At 46.4% G+C, this 15168-nt stretch overlaps 1 protein-coding gene across 1 annotated transcript in view; it reads left to right on the top strand.

The window, feature by feature from the left end:
• The window catches only part of TTBK1 (tau tubulin kinase 1), an 80006-nt gene that overhangs the window by 8616 nt on the left and 56222 nt on the right, over positions 1-15168 (top strand). The window lies entirely within an intron of this gene.

The raw sequence follows: 15168 nt of genomic DNA, 5'->3' as shown, positions 1-15168 counted from the left end.
ATAAAAGTTTTGTGGGATTGTGGAGCCTCCGCTCATGATGCGTCTCTGGTCTCTGTAAAGGTTTATCATGTGAATCCTCTCCTCCCGTTCTTGACTCGTCGTGGAACTTGTTTTAATTTGCAGGATCATAGCTGAGTGAGCGGCGGGCAGGTGAGCGTCCGACGCCCCGGGAATCACTAGCAACATGGTGAGAGGCACGGGTAATTCTTGGCATGCATACTGGATGGCATCACCCAATGCTGGTCTGGGCACCCGACTGATACCTCTCATGTATCTGATGGAAGGGGCTTTTGCATGGTGAGCTGTAATATCCCAACTCACCCACTGCGGGGTGAGGCTGACTGATGACATCATCTCTCGCAGTGGGCGGAGTTATGGGGTGCATGGAGCTGATTGGGGCAGAGGTGGACAATTCAGATTGTGTTTGCCCATCAAGCTTTGAAACTATCAAGTCAACCGTGTGATAAACAGCTCCGAGAAGGTTACTAAGAGAGTTATATGGAGTCATGGGAGAGTTCTATGGAGTCATAGGATAGTTATATGGAGTCATGGGAGAGTTCTATGGAGTCATAGGAGAGTTCTATGGAGTCATGGGAGAGTTCTATGGAGTCATGGGAGAGTTCTATGGAGTCATAGGATAGTTATATGGAGTCATGGGAGAGTTCTATGGAGTCATAGGAGAGTTCTATGGAGTCATGGGATAGTTATATGGAGTCATGGGAGAGTTCTATGGAGTCATAGGAGAGTTCTATGGAGTCATGGGAGAGTTCTATGGAGTCATGGGAGAGTCCTATGGAGTCATGGGAGAGTCCTATGGAGTCATGGGAGAGTCCTATGGAGTCATGGGAGAGTCCTATGGAGTCATGGGAGAGTCCTATGGAGTCATGGGAGAGTCCTATGGAGTCATGGGAGAGTCCTATGGAGTCATGGGAGAGTTCTATGGAGTCATGAGAGAGTTCTATGGAGTCATAGGAGAGTTCTATGGAGTCATGGGAGAGTCCTATGGAGTCATGGGAGAGTCCTATGGAGTCATGGGAGAGTTCTATGGAGTCATGGGAGAGTTCTATGGAGTCATGAGAGAGTTCTATGGAGTCATAGGAGAGTTCTATGTAGTCATGGGAGAGTTCTATGGAGTCATGGGAGAGTTCTATGGAGTCATGGGAGAGTTCTATGGAGTCATGGGAGAGTTCTATGGAGTCATGGGATAGTTATATGGAGTCATGGGATAGTTATATGGAGTCATGGGAGAGTCCTATGGAGTCATGGGAGAGTCCTATGGAGTCATGGGAGAGTTCTATGGAGTCATGGGAGAGTTCTATGGAGTCATGGGAGAGTTCTATGGAGTCATGGGAGAGTTCTATGGAGTCATGGGAGAGTTCTATGAAGTCATGGGAGAGTTCTATGGAGTCATGGGAGAGTTCTATGGAGTCATGGGAGAGTTCTATGGAGTCATGGGAGAGTTCTATGGAGTCATGGGAGAGTTCTATGGAGTCATGGGAGAGTTCTATGGAGTCATGGGAGAGTTCTATGGAGTCATGGGAGAGTTCTATGGAGTCATGGGAGAGTTCTATGGAGTCATGGGAGAGTTATATACAGGTATAATAGGTGTTATACGGAGTAATATGAGAGCTCCAGGCAGAAGGGGATGTACTGAGATTACGATGAAGGGTTAGGATGGGTTATACAGGTTTTATTGGGATTACTAGGAAAGTAATGGGAGCAGTGTATATCAGAGGGGCCTTATATAGAGGGATGTATGGTTTTATAGAGTTGTTAAGAGAGGCCTAGCATCTGGTAAGGCAGGGTAGGTTATATAGGAGGATGGCCCGGACTACCCAGAGGGATGGTTCCTACCTAGGACTACCTACAGCAAGAATGAGGTATCTACTACAAGCAAAGCCGTATGTATCGAGTCCTCTCTCTTCCATTGGATGTTGGTGATGTCCATTTCGACCCAAAAGGAATCCAGCACCAATTTCAAGTGAAGTTATTTTAAAGTAATGAGCCTACAACACGGGATATAATGAAATCCATGGAAAAAAGATGTGGAAGCTGGAAACCGGTCAAAAAATAATGGTGGGAAACAAAGCACAAGACCCAAGAAGTCCTGGAAGATCGGAGATTCTCCAGGGCCATAAAGAACCTTGCTGCGAGAGATTGATCGGAAAACTTTCCACTAATGAGACATGAGTAGCCGTTATATGGACCCTAAGGGTGGAGGGATCTCTCCGAAGATAGTGGAGAATGACTGTCCAGGTCTTGTTCAGCTTCTCCAGATGTGGATGGTAGACGCTCCTTCTAATGGACACCTAAATGTCCTGAGCTCAACCAGACCCTAAAAGCTCAAGAAACGGAGACAGCAAATGGACCACCTTGTCTAAGAAGTCTCATTTATAGAAGAACTCCTAGATGCTTTATATACTGACCATAGACTATTCTGCTATTTCTCTAAGATGGTCCTGAGTTCCGTGAGGTCCTGAGTTCCGTGAGGTCCTGAGTTCCGTGAGGTCCTGAGTTCCGCGAGGTTCTGAGTTCCGCGAGGTCCTGAGTTCCGTGAGGTCCTGAGTTCCGCGAGTTCCTGAGTTCCGCGAGGTCCTGAGTTCCGCGAGGTCCTGAGTTCCGCGAGGTCCTGAGTTCCGCGAGGTCCTGAGTTCCGCGAGGTTCTGAGTTCCGCGAGGTTCTGAGTTCCGCGAGGTCCTGAGTTCCGCGAGGTCCTGAGTTCCGCGAGGTTCTGAGTTCCGCGAGGTTCTGAGTTCCGCGAGGTTCTGAGTTCCGCGAGGTCCTGAGTTCCGCGAGGTCCTGAGTTCCGCGAGGTCCTGAGTTCCGCGAGGTCCTGAGTTCCGCGAGGTCCTGAGTTCCGCGAGGTCCTGAGTTCCGCGAGGTCCTGAGTTCCGCGAGGTCCTGAGTTCCACGAGGTCCTGAGGTCCATGTGATCTTGAGGTCCATGGAACACATAGATTTTCCGGGATTAACCTTGATCTATCCTTCTTGGTCTCTAATTATCCCGATGCCGATTGCTCATGAACCAATAAAAACTCTTAGATGAACTAATTCCAGAAAATGAGGAGAAAGTGGAGGAGTCTGCATTTTGTTAAGTAACCTGCTATGGTGTCTTATATTGACATGTAGGACATTAAACATGCAGAAAAATGTAGCTTCACCCTCCATGGCTGGACTCTCCTGAGAAGATGTGCAGATGTCTGACGTCCACCAATGGTTGACTACAATGAAGGTCACCTTTGTTTTAAGCTTCCTACAATATTGCCAGACGACCTTATACCCTCAAGGCTTCAACTTATTAGATACCAGGGACACCAGCCCCAGCGTAAGTGCTGTAGATACCATGGACACCAGCCCCAGCGTAAGTGCTGTAGATACCATGGACACCATCAGTGGACGAGAAGCTTTAGAGCGAAAGGATCTTTCTCTACAGCCCCATAGGGACATCGGTGGAAGAAACATCTGCCAATGGAAAGGAGAGGAACGTGAGGCTTTTGGTGTAGATCACTGATATTTGTGATTAATTAGTAATGAATTGTTAGCCCTGTAATCTTGTTCTAGGCTGGAGATACTAGAGAAGAAGACCGGGGCCCAAAATATGCCATGTGCCACTTCATACAGAGAAGTTACATGATGTGAAGGGGGAGATATGTAGAGTCATAGAGAGACGAAGTGTTAGGAGATGTTATATCGGCAATCGATGAGGCTGTATCGAAAACTTTGAAAGGTGGAGTAGAAGACGGAGTGTAATAGAAGGAGATCTGGAGTGTAATAGAAAGCGTTCTGGAGTGTAATAGAAGGAGTTCTGGAGTGTTATAGAAGGAGTTCTGGAGTGTTATAGAAGGAGTTCTGGAGTGTTATAGAAGGAGTTCTGGAGTGTTATAGAAGGAGTTCTGGAGTGTAATAGAAGGAGATCTGGAGTGTAATAGAAAGCGTTCTGGAGTGTAATAGAAGGAGTTCTGGAGTGTAATAGAAGGAGCTCTGGAGTGTAATAGAAGGAGCTCTGGAGTGTAATAGAAGGAGTTATGGAGTGTAATAGAAGGAGCTCTGGAGTGTAATAGAAGGAGCTCTGGAGTGTAATAGAAGGAGCTCTGGAGTGTAATAGAAGGAGATCTGGAGTGTAATAGAAAGCGTTCTGGAGTGTAATAGAAGGAGTTCTGGAGTGTAATAGAAGGAGTTCTGGAGTGTAATAGAAGGAGTTCTGGAGTGTAATAGAAGGAGTTCTGGAGTGTTATAGAAGGAGATCTGGAGTGTAATAGAAAGCGTTCTGGAGTGTAATAGAAGGAGTTCTGGAGTGTTATAGAAGGAGTTCTGGAGTGTTATAGAAGGAGTTCTGGAGTGTTATAGAAGGAGTTCTGGAGTGTAATAGAAGGAGTTCTGGAGTGTAATAGAAGGAGATCTGGAGTGTAATAGAAAGCGTTCTGGAGTGTAATAGAAGGAGTTCTGGAGTGTAATAGAAGGAGCTCTGGAGTGTAATAGAAGGAGCTCTGGAGTGTAATAGAAGGAGTTATGGAGTGTAATAGAAGGAGCTCTGGAGTGTAATAGAAGGAGCTCTGGAGTGTAATAGAAGGAGCTCTGGAGTGTAATAGAAGGAGATCTGGAGTGTAATAGAAAGCGTTCTGGAGTGTAATAGAAGGAGTTCTGGAGTGTAATAGAAGGAGTTCTGGAGTGTAATAGAAGGAGTTCTGGAGTGTAATAGAAGGAGTTCTGGAGTGTTATAGAAGGAGTTCTGGAGTGTTATAGAAGGAGCTCTGGAGTGTTATAGAAGGAGTTCTGGAGTGTAATAGAAGGAATTCTGGAGTGTTATAGAAGGAGCTCTGGAGTGTAATAGAAGGAGCTCTGGAGTGTAATAGAAGGAGCTCTGGAGTGTAATAGAAGGAGTTCTGGAGTGTAATAGAAGGAGCTCTGGAGTGTTATAGAAGGAGTTCTGGAGTGTTATAGAAGGAGTTCTGGAGTGTTATAGAAGGAGCTCTGGAGTGTAATAGAAGGAGTTCTGGAGTGTTATAGAAGGAGTTCTGGAGTGTTATAGAAGGAGTTCTGGAGTGTTATAGAAGGAGTTCTGGAGTGTTATAGAAGGAGTTCTGGAGTGTAATAGAAGGAGTTCTGGAGTGTAATAGAAGGAGTTCTGGAGTGTAATAGAAGGAGTTCTGGAGTGTTATAGAAGGAGTTCTGGAGTGTTATAGAAGGAGTTCTGGAGTGTTATAGAAGGAGTTCTGGAGTGTTATAGAAGGAGTTCTGGAGTGTTATAGAAGGAGTTCTGGAGTGTTATAGAAGGAGTTCTGGAGTGTAATAGAAGGAGCTCTGGAGTGTTATAGAAGGAGTTCTGGAGTGTTATAGAAGGAGTTCTGGAGTGTTATAGAAGGAGTTCTGGAGTGTTATAGAAGGAGTTCTGGAGTGTAATAGAAGGAGTTCTGGAGTGTAATAGAAGGAGCTCTGGAGTGTTATAGAAGGAGTTCTGGAGTGTTATAGAAGGAGTTCTGGAGTGTTATAGAAGGAGTTCTGGAGTGTTATAGAAGGAGTTCTGGAGTGTTATAGAAGGAGTTCTGGAGTGTTATAGAAGGAGTTCTGGAGTGTTATAGAAGGAGTTCTGGAGTGTTATAGAAGGAGTTCTGGAGTGTAATAGAAGGAGTTCTGGAGTGTAATAGAAGGAGTTCTGGAGTGTAATAGAAGGAGTTCTGGAGTGTTATAGAAGGAGTTCTGGAGTGTTATAGAAGGAGTTCTGGAGTGTTATAGAAGGAGTTCTGGAGTGTTATAGAAGGAGTTCTGGAGTGTTATAGAAGGAGTTCTGGAGTGTAATAGAAGGAGTTCTGGAGTGTAATAGAAGGAGCTCTGGAGTGTAATAGAAGGAGTTATGGAGTGTAATAGAAGGAGTTATGGAGTGTAATAGAAGGAGCTCTGGAGTGTAATAGAAGGAGCTCTGGAGTGTAATAGAAGGAGCTCTGGAGTGTAATAGAAGGAGCTCTGGAGTGTAATAGAAGGAGCTCTGGAGTGTAATAGAAGGAGCTCTGGAGTGTTATAGAAGGAGCTCTGGAGTGTAATAGAAGGAGATCTGGAGTGTAATAGAAAGCGTTCTGGAGTGTAATAGAAGGAGTTCTGGAGTGTAATAGAAGGAGTTCTGGAGTGTTATAGAAGGAGTTCTGGAGTGTAATAGAAGGAATTCTGGAGTGTTATAGAAGGAGCTCTGGAGTGTAATAGAAGGAGCTCTGGAGTGTAATAGAAGGAGCTCTGGAGTGTAATAGAAGGAGTTCTGGAGTGTAATAGAAGGAGTTCTGGAGTGTAATAGAAGGAGTTCTGGAGTGTTATAGAAGGAGTTCTGGAGTGTTATAGAAGGAGTTCTGGAGTGTAATAGAAGGAGTTCTGGAGTGTAATAGAAGGAGTTCTGGAGTGTTATAGAAGGAGTTCTGGAGTGTAATAGAAGGAATTCTGGAGTGTTATAGAAGGAGCTCTGGAGTGTAATAGAAGGAGCTCTGGAGTGTAATAGAAGGCGTTCTGGAGTGTAATAGAAGGAGTTCTGGAGTGTAATAGAAGGAGTTCTGAATATATTAGATACTTCTGTAATATAATAACGGGAGGTTTTTAGTATAATGATGGAATTATGTAGTACATTATGAAAGGTTCTGTAGATGGGGTTCTGTAGTGCTATTGGGGTTCTGTAAGATAATATGGGGGTTACTGTAGTAAAATAGAGGGTGTTCTGTACTGTAATAAGGGGATTTCTGTAGATTAATATGGAGTGTTCTGTAAATTAAAAGATGGAGTTCTGTAGTGTAGTGTGGGATCTGTATGATAATAGGGGCAGTTCTGTAGTGTAGTGGGGGATCTGTATGACAATAGGGGGAGTTCTGTAGTGTAGTGTGGGATCTGTATGATAGGGGGAGTTCTGTAGTGTAGTGGGGGATCTGTAGGATAACAGGGAGTTCTGTAGTGTAGTGGGGGATCTGCAGGATAATAGGGGGAGTTCTGTAGTGTAGTGGGGGATCTGCAGGATAATAGGGGGAGTTCTGTAGTGTAGTGTGGGATCTGTATGATAATAGGGGGAGTTCTGTAGTGTAGTATGGGATCTGTATGATAATAGGGGGAGTTCTGTAGTGTAGTGGGGGATCTGTATGATAATAGGGGGAGTTCTGTAGTGTAGTGTGGGATCTGTATGATAATAGGGGGAATTCTGTAGTGTAGTGGGGGATCTGTAGGACAATAGGGGGAGTTCTGTAGTGTAGTGTGGGATCTGTATGATAATAGGGGGAGTTCTATAGTGTAGTGGGGGATCTGTAGGATAACAGAGAGTTCTGTAGTGTAGTGGGGGATCTGCAGGATAATAGGGGGAGTGCTGTAGTGTAGTGTGGGATCTGTATGATAATAGGGGGAGTTCTGTAGTGTAGTGTGGGATCTGTAGGATAATAGGGGGAGTGCTGTAGTGTAGTGGGGGATCTGTAAGATAATAGGGGGAGTTCTGTAGTGTAGTGGGGGATCTGTATGATAATAGGGGGAGTTCTGTATTGTAGTGTGGGATCTGTATGATAATAGGGGGAGTTCTGTAGTGTAGTGGGGGATCTGTAGGATAACAGGGAGTTCTGTAGTGTAGTGGGGGATCTGTAGCATAATAGGCGGAGATGCTGTAGTGTACCGGGGATCTGTAGGATAACGGGGAGTTCGGTAGTGTAGCAGGGAATCTGTAGGATAATAGGGGGCGTTCTGTAGTGTAGTGGGTTTTTTTTAGGATAATAGGGGGCGTTCTGTAGTATAGTGGAGGATCTGTAGGATAATAGAGGGAGTTCTGTAGTGTAGTGGGGGATCTGTAGGATAACTGGGAGTTCTGTAGTGTAGTGGGGGATCTGTAGGATAACAGGGAGTTCTGTAGTGTAGTGGGGGATCTGTAGGATAACAGGGAGTTCTGTAGTGTAGTGGGGGATCTGTAGGATAACAGGGAGTTCTGTAGTGTAGTGGGGGATCTGCAGGATAATAGAGGAAGTTCTGTAGTGTAGCTAAGAATATGTAGGATAATGGGGGAGTTCTGTAGTGTAGTGGGGGATCTGTATGATAATAGGGGGAGTTCTGTAGTGTAGTGTGGGATCTATAGGATAATGAGGGAGTTCTGTAGTGTAGTGGGGGATCTGTAGGATAACAGGGGGAGTTCTGTAGTGTAGCTGGGAATCAGTAGGATAACGGGGGAGATCTGTAGTGTATCGGGGAATCAGTAGGATAACGGGGGAGTTCTGTAGTGTATCGGGGGATCTGTAGGATAACAGGGAATTCTGTAGTGTAGTGGGGGATCTGTAGGATAATAGGGGGAGTTTTGTAGTGTACCGGGGATCTGTAGGATAACGGGGAGTTCGGTAGTGTAGTAGGGAATCTGTAGGATAATAGGGGGAGTTCTGTAGTGTAGTGGGGGATCTGTAGGATAACAGGGAGTTCTGTAGTGTAGTGGGGGATCTGCAGGATAATAGAGGAAGTTCTGTAGTGTAGCTAAGAATATGTAGGATAATGGGGGAGTTCTGTAGTGTAGTGGGGGATCTGTATGATAATAGGGGGAGTTCTGTAGTGTAGTGTGGGATCTGTAGGATAATGAGGGAGTTCTGTAGTGTAGTGGGGGATCTGTAGGATAACAGGGGGAGTTCTGTAGTGTAGCTGGGAATCAGTAGGATAACGGGGGAGATCTGTAGTGTATCGGGGAATCAGTAGGATAACGGGGGAGTTCTGTAGTGTATCGGGGGATCTGTAGGATAACGGGGAGTTCTGTAGTGTAGTGGGGGATCTGTAGGATAACGGGGGAGATCTGTAGTGTATCGGGGAATCAGTAGGATAACGGGGGAGTTCTGTAGTGCAGCTTGGGATCTGTAGGATAATAGGGGGAGTTCTGTAGTGTATCGGGGGATCTGTAGGATAACGGGGGGGGGGGTACTGTAGTGTAGTGGGGGATCTGTAGGATAACAGGGAGTTCTGTAGTGTAGTGGGGGATCTGCAGGATAATAGGGGGAGTGCTGTAGTGTACTGGGGATCTGTAGGATAACGTGGAGTTCTGTAGTGTAGTGGGGGATCTGTAGGATAACGGGGAGTTCTGTAGTGTAGCTGGGAATCAGTAGGATAACGGGGGAAATCTGTAGTGTAGCGTGGGATCTGTAGGATAATAGGGGGGGTTCTGTAGTGTATTGGGGGATCTGTAGGATAATGGGGGGTTCTGTAGTGTATCGGGGAATCAGTAGGATAATAGGGGGAGTTCTGTAGTGTATGGGGGAATCTGTAGGATAACGGGAGTTCTGTAGTGTAGTAGGGGATCTGTAGGATAACGTGGAGTTCTGTAGTGTAGTGGGGGATATGTAGGATAACAGGGGGAGTTCTGTAGTGTAGCTGGGAATCAGTAGGATAACGGGGGAGATCTGTAGTGTCGCGTGGGATCTGTAGGATAACGGGGAGTTCTGTATTGTAGCGGGGGATCTGTAGGATAATAGGGGAAGTTCTGTAGTGTAGCGGGGGGGGGGCTGTAGGATAATAGGGGGAGTTCTCTAGTGTAGTAGGGAATCAGTAGGATAACAGGGGGAGTTCTGTAGTGTAGTAGGGGATCTTTAGAATAACGTGGAGTTCTGTAGCGTGGTGGGGGATCTGTAGGATAACAGGGGGAGTTCTGTAGTGTAGCGGGGAATCAGTAGGATAACGGGGGAGTTCTGTAGTGTATCGGGGAATCAGTAGGATAACGGGGGAGTTCTGTAGTGTAGTGTGGGATCTGTAGGATAATGGGGGGAGTTCTGTAGTGTATCGGGGAATCAGTAGGATAACGGGGGGGCGTTCTATAGTGTAGTGGGGGATCTGTAAGATAATAGGGGGAGTTCTGTAGTGTAGCGGGGGGGGGGGGGCTGTAGGATAATAGGGGGAGTTCTGTAATGTATCGGGGGAATCAGTAGGATAACGGGGGAGTTCTGGAGTGTATTGGGGAATCAGTAGATTAACGGGGGAGTTGTGTAGTGTAGTGGGGGATCTGTAGGATAACGGGGAGTTCTGTAGTGTAGCGGGGGATTGGTAAGATAATAATAGGGGGACTTCTGTAGTTTAGCGGGGGGTCTATAGGATAACAGGTGGAGTTCTGTAGTGTATCGGGGAATCAGTAGGATAATGGGGGAGTTCTGTAGTGTAGCGTGGGATCTTTAGAATAATAGGGGGAGTTCTGTAGTGTATCGGGGAATCAGTAGGATAACGGGGGGCGTTCTGTAGTGTAGTATGGGATTTGTAGGATAACGGGGAGCTCTGTAGTGTAGAGATGGGTCTGTAGGATAATAGGGGGAGTTCTGTAGTGTAGCAGGGGATATGTAAGATAATAATAGGGGAGTTCTGTAGTGTATCAGGGAATCAGTAGGATAATAGGGGGAGTTCTGTAGTGTAGAGGGGGATATGTAAGATAATAATAGGGGAGTTCTGTAGTGTAACGGGGTTTTTTTGGGATAACAGGGGGAGTTCTGTAGTGTATCGGGGAATCAGTAGTATAACAGGGGGAGTTCTGTAGTGTAGCGTGGGATCTGTAGGATAACGGGGAGTTCTGTAGTGTAGAGATGGGTCTGTAGGATTATAGGAAGAGTTCTGTAGTGTAGTGGGGGATCTGTAGGATAATAGGGGGAGTTCTGTAGTGTGTCTGGGAATCAGTAGGATAACAGGGAGTTCTCTAATGTAGAGATGGGTCTGTAGGATAATGGGGGAGTTCTGTAGTGTAGTGGGGGATCTGAAGGATAATGGGGGAGTTCTGTAGTGTAGCGAGGGTCTGTAGGATAATGGGGGAGTTCTGTAGTGTATCAGGGAATCAGTAGGATAACAGGGGGAGTTCTGTAGTGTAGAGATGGGTCTGTAGGATAATGGGGAGTTCTGTAGTTTATCGGGGAATCAGTAGGATAACGGGGGAGTTCTGTAGTGTAGTGGGGGATCTGTAGGATAACGGGGGAGTTCTGTAGTGTAGCAGGGAATCAGGATAATAGGGGGAGTTCTGTAGTGTATCGGGGGATACACTACAGGAGGTGTTTTATAAGGGTTTTTAAAGACTAAAGGTTTTATAGAATGATAGAGGAAGTATATAGGGTTATATATAAGGTATATAGGGTAATAGTGGAAGTTATTGTTTTCACCATAAAAACCGGCAGCCGGTGTTTTGTATGGTCCCTGAAGAGATAGAAGTTGCAGCAGGAGGGCAGGATTGTAGCTGGACTTCTGTAGCATCCAAACGCTCAGTGAAGAGGTCCTGCTTCAAGTCCAGCTACAATCCTGAAATATAAATCCATATTTCACAGTACTGCTGTTGTGTGAAGGTTTTCTGCAGGACGTCTAGCGCTGGGATGGAAGACGTCTTGGGAGGTCTATATGGGGGATCTGATGGTGTTATAGGGGGATACATCTGGTTATATGAAGTAACGAGTGAAGTTTGAAGGATATGATGACGATTCTCTCATGTTCCGAGGACTGGGAAGCTGGGAGGAGGAGGGGGCGTAATGTTGGCTTCCTACCTGGCGCTGCATGTTTCCTTTACCTCCACTGAGATCCAGAAGACGTGCATGCGCAACCCCTCACTGACCACCCAATATGGTGCCTCAGGGCAGCGTCCCCCTAAATATGTGAAGTTACTGCCCACGTCACCCGGGTCCACGTATTCCCTCATGAGAACATACAATATTCTCAAAGTTCTATCTTCTCTTCTACTCCAGAGCTGCATTCACTTTCCTGCTGTATATAATGGGAGGTCATTGGATCATGTCCACGCTTGGTCTTATCATGGAATATTATATTCTGTGGGACGTTCAGGGGTTGGACATGATAACAAGAAACCCCGTAATCTTACATAACGAAGGGGGAGTCTACCCTTCCCTGGAGTCAGTCACGTAGCTTGTCTCATTGATATTGCTGTTCCATAATGGAATGATCGGTGGTGTCCACCTTGTTGAGGGCATCTATGACCCTAGCGGCTGAGCCGATACAATGATAGGACCGGCAGAATATCTACAGACAGTAGTAAGTTGCTTGTGGTGCTCTGGAGGGTTATGATGGTTGGTGGAAGCCGGTGGGGTTGGTTTGTCACCCGATACTTGATAGTTTTGACAAGGTCTACATCTTCCTTGATGACATCTAGACCAGCAAAACATCTGCGGACTGAAGTAACTGAGGTCGAAAGTGAAAGCTTGATGTAGAAAGACAGAAGATCTCACATTGTAGCCATAAATAACACAAAACTATGGCTCCTCAAATACTACGAAGCTGGAAGTTGAGGAGCACATTATCCATAATTTGAGGGGCTTTGGTCTTGTGTCTTTTCAGACTACAACATGGTCTTCTGTCCTTCGCGTCAAACTATGACTTTTGACCACAGCTCTTTAAGAGGATGATCTTGACCCATCAACTTAGCATAAAGGGTCAAAGAGGCTTGTACCGGGTGTGCACCAACAATCGTACTGCCCTGGAACTGTGGGATCTGAGATATCTAGGCCCTGAAAGAAGCAGATGTTTAGAGGAGCATAAGTAATGGAGTTCATCAACAGCGACGTAAGCTACGTGACTGGAAAACAGTAGAAATATCCAGCCCCTGTGTACAGCATGTTCTGGAGATGAACTCAGTGATAAAACAGCAGAATTGTGAGTACAGCTCTGGAGGTGGATGGGCTGACAACGTTACCATAAGATAAATGCACCAGGATATGATGATATTACCAGGACACATACAGGACCATGTGTTGGGTGTTGGTATAAGGTAGGGCTGGGTGGAATGGGTGAAGGCATCTCCTGACCTTCGTGATGTCCCATAGCAGGGCCAGGATGGGGAGTGGATGGAAAGGCTTCTGCTTGTGCTCTGCTCTGTCCACGCTCATGCACCATTTGCTTTCTACATTCTGCATGTACAGAAGATGTAAGTCTTGTGTCTTATCATGTGTTTCTCGTCTTCCTCCCTTACTGTTCCCTGGACTTCCTCTCATCTCAGTCCAGCCACGGCAAGAAGAGCACAGTAAGGACCTGGGAATGGAAGGGCGGGGGTATCTGGAAGGGTCACTGGTGTTTGATAATGGATAGGAAGTAGTGTAGGATCTGTGGAAGGTTCGGCAGTGTAGGATATGGGATAGGAAGGAGGGTAGTATCTGTGGAAGGTTCGGCAGTGTAGGATATGGGATAGGAAGGAGGGAACTATCTGTGGAAGGGTCAGTGGTTTGATAAGGGATAGGAAGGAGTGTAGGATCTGTGGAAGGTTCGGCAGTGTAGGATATGGGATATACAGGAGGGTGGTATCTGTGGAAGGGTCAGTGGTGTTTGATAAGGGATAGGAAGGAGGGTAGTATTTCTGGAAGGTTTGCAGTGTAGGATGTGAGATCGGGAGGAGGGTGGTGTCTGTGGAAGTGTCAGCTGTAGGGTGTGGGATAGGAAGGAGGGTAGTATCTATGGAATGGTCAGTGGGGTATGAGGTAGGAAGGAGGGTAGTATCTGTGGCAGCTTCAGCAGCGTAGTATTGGGATAGGAAGGAGGGTAGTATCTCTGGAAGGTTTGGCAGTGTAGGATGTGAGATGGGAAGTGGTGGGTGTTGGGTGTGGAAGGGTCAGCGGTGTAGGATATAGGATAGTAAGGAGAGGAGTATCTGTGGATGGGTCAGTGGTGTGTATATATAGGATAGTAAGGAGAGGAGTATCCGTGAATGGGTCAGTGGTGTAGGATATAGGATAGTAAGGAGAGGAGTATCCGTGGATGGGTCAGTGGTGTAGGATATAGGATAGTAAGGAGAGGAGTATCCGTGGATGGGTCAGTGGTGTAGGATATAGGATAGTAAGGAGAGGAGTATCTGTGGATGGGTCAGTGGTGTGTATATATAGGATAGTAAGGAGAGGAGTATCCGTGAATGGGTCAGTTGTGTAGGATATAGGATAGTAAGGAGAGGAGTATCCGTGGATGGGTCAGCGGTGTAGGATATAGGATAGTAAGGAGAGGAGTATCCGTGGATGGGTCAGCGGTGTAGGATATAGGATAGTAAGGAGAGGAGTATCCGTGGATGGGTCAGTGGTGTAGGATATAGGATAGTAAGGAGAGGAGTATCCGTGGATGGGTCAGTGGTGTAGGATATAGGATAGTAAGGAGAGGAGTATCCGTGGATGGGTCAGCGGTGTAGGATATAGGATAGTAAGGAGAGGAGTATCCGTGGATGGGTCAGTGGTGTAGGATATAGGATAGCAAGGAGAGGAGTATCCGTGGATGGGTCAGCGGTGTGTATATATAGGATAGTAAGGAGAGGAGTATCCGTGGATGGGTCAGCGGTGTAGGATATAGGATAGTAAGGAGAGGAGTATCCGTGGATGGGTCAGTGGTGTAGGATATAGGATAGTAAGGAGAGGAGTATCCGTGGATGGGTCAGCGGTGTAGGATATAGGATAGTAAGGAGAGGAGTATCCGTGGATGGGTCAGTGGTGTAGGATGTGGAGAATGGTGAAGGTGGGTGTATAGTGTAGGCAATGCAGTGGTGAAGGATAATATATGAGGTAGGTAGAGAAGGACATAGTAGGGAAGGTAATGTCGATGGAAGGGTCAGCACTGCAGGATATGGGAAGATGGAGGTTACATGTAAGCTACAGGGCATGACAGAGGGTCGGGAGGGAAGTGCTTGTGCCAGCAGTGTAGGATGTGGGAAAGGTGGATATAGGGAGTCATATAGGATATCACGAGGTGGAGTCTTTTGGTAGAGAAGGAGAGTAGTGTATAAGAAAGGGTACGACAGTGTAGGATATGTAACGGAACGAGCCTGTGTCTCCCCAATATATGTCACAGCTGGGGACGTGTCCCTGAACTGTGTATATAAAGTACTTGTAGCCGCTTATACTGATGATACGTCATATGAGGCAATGTCTGGAGGTGCCAGGATCTGGACCAATGTGATTAATCCTCCCGGACCCCCTTATATGGCTCCCTAACCATCATATCTGGTATCACATGTGTATTCATGATGTGTCTCTTACTTCTTCTCAGACTTTTTGTAGCGCGCCGACCCTTTGCCTCCTGTTCTCTTCTCCAGGACACCTTCACCTCATTGTTCTATATATAGTTGTGTCCACTGTAATGTGACCGTGTGCAGCCATTATGATTCATAGACACGTAATATCGGGCTGGAGAATATCCCGTTGTGTGCTCCGTGCCCCCCAGGCTTACATACTGACATCTACATACGAGCCCAGT

This window comes from Engystomops pustulosus, chromosome 3 (assembly GCF_040894005.1).
Source record: "Engystomops pustulosus chromosome 3, aEngPut4.maternal, whole genome shotgun sequence".
NCBI classification, from domain to species: domain Eukaryota; kingdom Metazoa; phylum Chordata; class Amphibia; order Anura; family Leptodactylidae; genus Engystomops; species Engystomops pustulosus.
The sequence above is the reverse complement of the archived record's forward strand: the minus strand, read 5'-3'. Positions and strand labels throughout refer to the sequence as shown.